General features: G+C 38.5%; 1 pseudogene; it reads left to right on the top strand.

Moving 5' to 3' along the window:
• The first annotated feature begins 5,119 nt into the window (after positions 1–5,119).
• LOC110541736 (large ribosomal subunit protein uL6-like) lies at positions 5,120–5,770 on the top strand (annotated as a pseudogene).
• The last annotated feature ends 707 nt before the right edge of the window (positions 5,771–6,477 follow it).

Genomic DNA, 6,477 nt, shown 5'->3' on the forward strand with positions numbered 1-6,477 from the left:
CTAAATCATCTGAATTGCTGAGGTACTAAGTTTAAAATCGGGAAAACACATCCTCAAAGTCAAAATTAAATAAATTAAAGTAAGCCAGGTAAGAGTTTAAATAATGTTAAGTACAGAGTAAGATATTAACTTAAAAGATAATAAATAAATAAATAAATGCCTTTAATCCCAACACTTGGGAAACAAAGACAGAGCCAGGGCTACTCAAACTAACCCTATTTTAATATAAATAATAATAATCACTGTAGAGGAGGATTTTGGGAACTCATATAGTCTTGATTATCAACATGAAAATGGTTGTATGTTCAGTAGTAATATTATGTATTCTCTTGAAGAGGAGTCAAAGTGTAACACACCTCAATAACAATTGGACTGCTGAATTAAGTCAGTCTGTATTTAGTAATTTCAAACTGGAGGACAAGGGTCTGTCATGTAAGTAAAGAGGCTTTATGTTTGTGTCAACAGAAAAAAATTGCTTTGGATTCCATCCAAACTGATAAAATCAGATCTGATAGATGTGATAGATGGAAACATGCACACACACACACACACACACACACACACACACACAAGATCTTGCCTACACACAGGAAGAAACAAATCAGAAGACAAATGCAGGTAATACATATGTGCTGGAGTCTCTATAGGAACAACACTCATACTGGCTGAGACATAACATTCTGTGCTTAGCCAATAAATCTTGATGACTACAGAATTCTCAGGACTTATCACACCATTATTTTAAGTCACATAGTTTTAAAAAATGGTATTAGAGTTTGGTATACAATCCATACTGGCATAAAGAAAGACAAGTCTTTCACATTCTCATACAAAGAACAGGAAATCATCTTTAATTGACCCATGCACCTTGTATATCCCATGCATATATTAACTGAAGAACTGTGTATTAATTGTAAAGCTTATATATTTATAGAACAAAGAGGACCATACTTTTCCTGCCACGAAACACAAAAATTTCTAAAAGCAAGAACAAAATAAGTACTCCATGCTCTAAGCTGCTGCCACCTGGTATTTTATCATATAATTAAATTTATGTCTAGCACAATTAAACATTTCATAAACATTAGTAAATTATACATTACAATTGGAACGATCACACAGCAAAGCTATAGCACTTTGTACACAGATTTCTGCATAGTTGTCTTATTAAATGAACAGGAGAATCTCTCATTTTACTTATAGTACTTTTGTTTTGAATGATGAATTTTCATCATTTTCATGTTTTGAATTAACTTACTTAGGTATTTAGATATCCAGAAATAATGAACAGCTCACCTATACTCAAATCCATTTTAAGTTTCAATAGTCGGGTGAAATCATTTCACATCAAGATGACAGTACCATTAAATTTATAGTTTTTCATGAAACATGCCCAAACAAATTTTTAACTTTATGAAATTCTCTTTAAGACCAATATGTTTTGGTGGGTCCATGCCTAAATCTGTGATAAGATAGTTCCTGTTTCCACAAAAAATAGTTCATTAACGGAAGTACTAGTAGTTCTGTGGCAAACGCTAGGCTATTAAATAGAGTTCATGGATTGTCATTTCTTGATATAGAGCAAAACCACCTTGGAAAGAGTAAAACAAACACATATCTTTCCTCACCATACAGTTTGTGATGGGTCTGAACTGAATGAATAGCTGGAGAATAGATCTGAAGTAGTGAATAGTTTTGCTTCCAGTTTAAGCTGGGATTTCCATTTTTTCTATGATATCCTATCCCACTCCTAAGAGGTTCTTGGACCTTTGGGTTAATAATATGTTTGCCTTCCCTGGATCTTAAGTTTACAAGTGGACAGCAGATAGATCTTCTTATCTTCTGTAGTGCATGAGTCACTTTCTATAACTAGCCTGAATTCTGCTTTCCCACAGAATTTCAAATTATCTCTCTGACCATAAGAGCAACAATCAATAAGTGGGACCTCATGAAACTGAAAAGCTTCTGTAAAGCAAAAGACACTATGGTCAGAACAAAACAACAGCCTACAGACTGGGAAAGGATCTTCACCAACCCTATATCTGACAGAGGGCTCATATCCAGAATATATAAAGAACTAAAGAAGTTAAAAAGCAACAAGTCAAGTAATCCAATTAAAAAATGGGGCATGGAGTTAAACCGAGAACTCTCTGTAGAGGACTGTAAAATGGCAGAAAAACACTTAAAGAAATGGTCAACATCCTTAGCCATCAGGGAGATGCAAATGAAAACGACCCTGAGCTTTCACCTTACACCCATCAGAATGGCTAAGATCAAAAACTCAAGTTACAACACATGCTGGAGAGGATGCAGAGAAAGGGGAACCCTCCTCCATTGCTGGTGTGAATGCAAACTTGTACAACCACTTTGGAAAGCAATCTGGAGCTTTCTAAGACAATTAGGAATAGTTATTCATCAATACCCAGATATACCACTCCAAGGCATATTTCCAAAAGATGCTCCAGTACACAACAAGGACATTTGCTCAACCATGTTTGTAGAAGCTTTATTTATAATAGCCAGAACCTGGAAACAACCCAGATGTCCATCAATGGAAGAATGGATATAGAAATTGTGGTATTTTTACACAATGGAATACTACTCAGCAAGGGAAACGAGGAAATCATGAAATTTGCAGGCAAATGGTGGGACCTAGAAATGATCATCCTGAGTAAGGTATCTCAAAAGCAGAAAGACATACATAGTATATACTCATTTATATAGACCTATAAGATAGGATAAACATACTGAAATCTATACACCTAAAGAAGATAAACAAGAAAGAGGACCCAGGGTAAGATGATCAATCCTCACTTAGAAAGACAAATGGGATGGAGATTGGATGTAGGAGAAAACAAGTAACAGGACAGAAGCCTACCACATAGGGCCTCTGAAAGACTCTACCTAGCAGTGTATCAAAGCAGATACTGAGACTCATAACCAAACCTTGGGCAGAGTGCAGGGAATCATATGAAAGAAGGGGAAGTTAACATGACCTGAAGAGGACAGGAGCTCCACAAGGACCTAATATATCTGGGCACAGGGGTCTTATATGAGAGTGTTTCTCCAACCAAGGACCATGTATGGATATAACCTGTAACCTCTGCTCGGATGTAACCTGTGGTAGTTCAGTAACCATGTGGGTTACCCTAGTAAGGGGAACAGAGACTATTTTTGACAGGAACTCAATGGCGGGCTCTTTGAACTCCCCACCCCACAAGGGAGGAACAGCCCTGCTAGGCCACAGAGGAGGACTTTGCTGCCAGTCCTGAAGATAAAATAGGGTCAGATGAAAGGGGAGGAGGTCATCCCCTATCAGTGGACTTGGAAAGGGACAGGGAGGAGATGAGGGAGGGAGGGAGGACTTGGGAGAGAATGAAGGAGCGGGATACAGCTGGGATACAGAGTTAATAAATGTGGAGAGCCGAGACTCAGATGCTACTGGGTGGCGCTGACATCTCGCCCTCAAAACTATAAACCTCCAGGGTGCATGCGTAGATGCGTATACACGCTAAAGATTGCGTAAGCACGCTAAGAATTGCGTAGGCACGCCGGTAAGAGTGAGCAGCCAATCAGGGTATTGACACGTCACTCAGGTGCGACCCGGGCTTATATAAACAGTGCTACTCCGGGGCCCGCCCTCTTTTTCGCTCTCTTCCTTCCCCGTTTCCCCGCCCGGGGCCGCGGCCCGCGGGAAGCCGCCCGCGCCCACGAGGTGGCCGGGTGGCCTCTCTCCCCTCTTCATCGCGTGACTAATAAAGTTTACTGCGGAAGGATTCCTGTGGTGGCGTGCGTTTCTGCTGGCGAAACATTCACGCGGCGGCTCCCAACAAATAAAATGTAACTAATAATAAAAATAAATTAAAAAAAAGAAAAAGAATATTAAATTAGAATACATTAATTTTAGGAGATGAGGTGATGGCTCATTGAGTTAACCATGAAAATCTGAATTCAAATGCCTAGCTACCATAAGTTAAAAAAAAAAAAAGCCAGTTTCTGGTATGCAATCAGCTGCTTTCCCCTTAATCACTTCCCTCTGGCCAGGTAGCCTTCCCAGGACACAGAGGAAGAGACTTGATAGGCTGGGGTCAAATGGTAGGGGAGAAGGAGGGAAGAGAAGGGGAAGGGGAGCTGGGAGGAGACAATTGAGAGAGCTACAGTAAACATATATAGTGAATAACTTAAAGATAAATTTTTATAAAATGCAAAATAATAATAATAAGAAGAAGACAGAAGTGGTGGCATGTAGCTATAACCCCAGCACTAGAAGCAAAGGCCTCACTAGCCAGACATTTTAGCTGAAACAGGGTTCAATGCGAAACCCAGCCTTACAAAAATGAGGTGACACAGATGCCCCAGGGTCAGAATCTAAATTATATAATATACTTCTGCCTTGATATTCTTTACCTCCTCTCTCTCAAACACACACACACACACACACACAGAAATAAAGATTTAAAACTCAATTAGAAGCTTAGACATATACTATCAAAACTCACCAGCAGCCATTCCTTACATTTTAAACTGAATGTTTTTTCAGAGAAGACTATTAACTGATATTACTAAATGTTTTCAGCAAATGGTTTTTAATAAAGAGCAGAGTGACTGTTAGCTTGCTTTGTGGTTTTGAACTGTCTACAGGTGACATTTGTAATTTCTGGCTATGTTTGGGGTTGACTGCCCTGTATTCCACCCCACTATGTCCCTGGCTCAAATATACAGATTAAAGCAGTTTACTAACTTACCAACTGTATAGACAGAATTTAACTTACAGAAAGAATAGTACATTTTTTCAAAAGAATTATTTTAATGAGAACAAATGGAGCCCACGAGAAAAATTTAAAGATGTTCAAGTTAAGAAACAATGTGAAAAAAAAAATAGAAAAGAGGATATGAAGAGTAGATGTGACAAGTGAAAGTAAAACTCAAAATGTCATTATAAGGGAAAGGACAAAGTTTTACTGTTTTGTTTTGCAAGCAAAACTAAATATTTTCTCCAACATTGCTTGCTTAATCTGTATATCCTTGCTTCAGTGTCAAATGCTTATTAATTAAGAAAAAAAAAAGACTAGAACATGATGACGAAGGGCACTCTCTCTTTGCCACATGTACTGTGAGAATGAAGACCAGTCTTAGCAACCAGACTGTAGATAACCCTGAAAATATCAACACCGCTCTGAAGGGGTGCACAGCCATTGTGAAAGGCCCAGGGGAGCTCTTCCAAGTGACATCAATCACATCAATGTAGAGCAGAGTCTTCTTGGAAAAAAAAAAAAAAGGAAGCTCAGGGTTGACAAACGGTCAGGTAACAAAAAGGAACCGGCCACTGTCAGAACCCTCTGCAGTCACATTCAGAATATGATCAAGGGTGTTACACTGGGCTTCCACTACAAGATGAGGTCTGTGTAGGCCCACTTCCCCATCAACATAGTTATCCAGTAGAATGGGTCTTTGGTTGAAATCTGAAATTTCCTGGGTGAGAAATACATCCGCAGGGTTTGGATGAGGACAGGTGCTGCTTGTTCTGCCTCTCAAGCCCAGAAGGAGGAAGTAATCCTTGAAGGAAATGGTATTGAACTTGTTTCAAATTCAGTGGCTCTGATTCAGCAAGCCATGACAGTTAAAAACAGATATCACGGCTGGGATACAAAGTGAATAAATTGTAATTAATTAAAAAATAAACTAATAAATTTAAAAAACAGATATCAGAATGTTTTTGGATAGCATCTATGTATCTGAAAAGGGAACTGTGCAGCAAGCTGATGAATAAGACCTAAGTTACCCAGCTCCAGAAACACAAGATCCTGAATTAAAAGTATCATTTGGGGTGTCTTGAGGAACAATAAAAGACTTATATTGAAAAAAAGGAAAAAATGAGAAAAAAGCTAGTTCTTAGTTTCATTGATTCTTTGAATTGTTTTATTTGTTTATAATATATTGATTTCTGCTCTGAGCTTGAATATTTCCAGCCCTCTATTCCTCTTGGGTGTGTCTCTGGCATGAACTCTGAGGTTAGCTCTTTGACCTCCCCACCCCTGTGAGAGGAGCAGCCTACCTAGGTCACAGAGGAGGACATTGCAGCCAGTCCTGGTGAGACCTGATAAGCTAGGATCAGATGGAAGGGGAGTAGGACTTCCCTTATCAGTAGACTTAGAGAGGGACAGAGAGGAGATGAGGGAGGAAGGGTGGTATTGGGAAGGAATGAGGGAGAGGGCTATAGCTGGGATATAAACTAAATAAACTGTAATTAATATAAAAAATAAAAATTTAATAAAAAAGACTAGTTCTGTTCTATTTTGTGTTTTGGTAAATCAAAGAAAAACAGCATATTACTCAATCTTAAAAAAAAAAAAGACCCTATCAGTTGTAAGTCTCAGTTCTCTGTGAAGAGCATTTTTTATTCTCATGTATTTTGATTCTGCTTAGAATTTAGCTTCATAAAATAACACTGGATTGAAACAAGGTTGTGAGTGTTGA

Source organism: Meriones unguiculatus, chromosome 2 (genome assembly GCF_030254825.1).
Source record: "Meriones unguiculatus strain TT.TT164.6M chromosome 2, Bangor_MerUng_6.1, whole genome shotgun sequence".
In the NCBI taxonomy this organism is placed as follows: Eukaryota; Metazoa; Chordata; class Mammalia; order Rodentia; family Muridae; genus Meriones; species Meriones unguiculatus.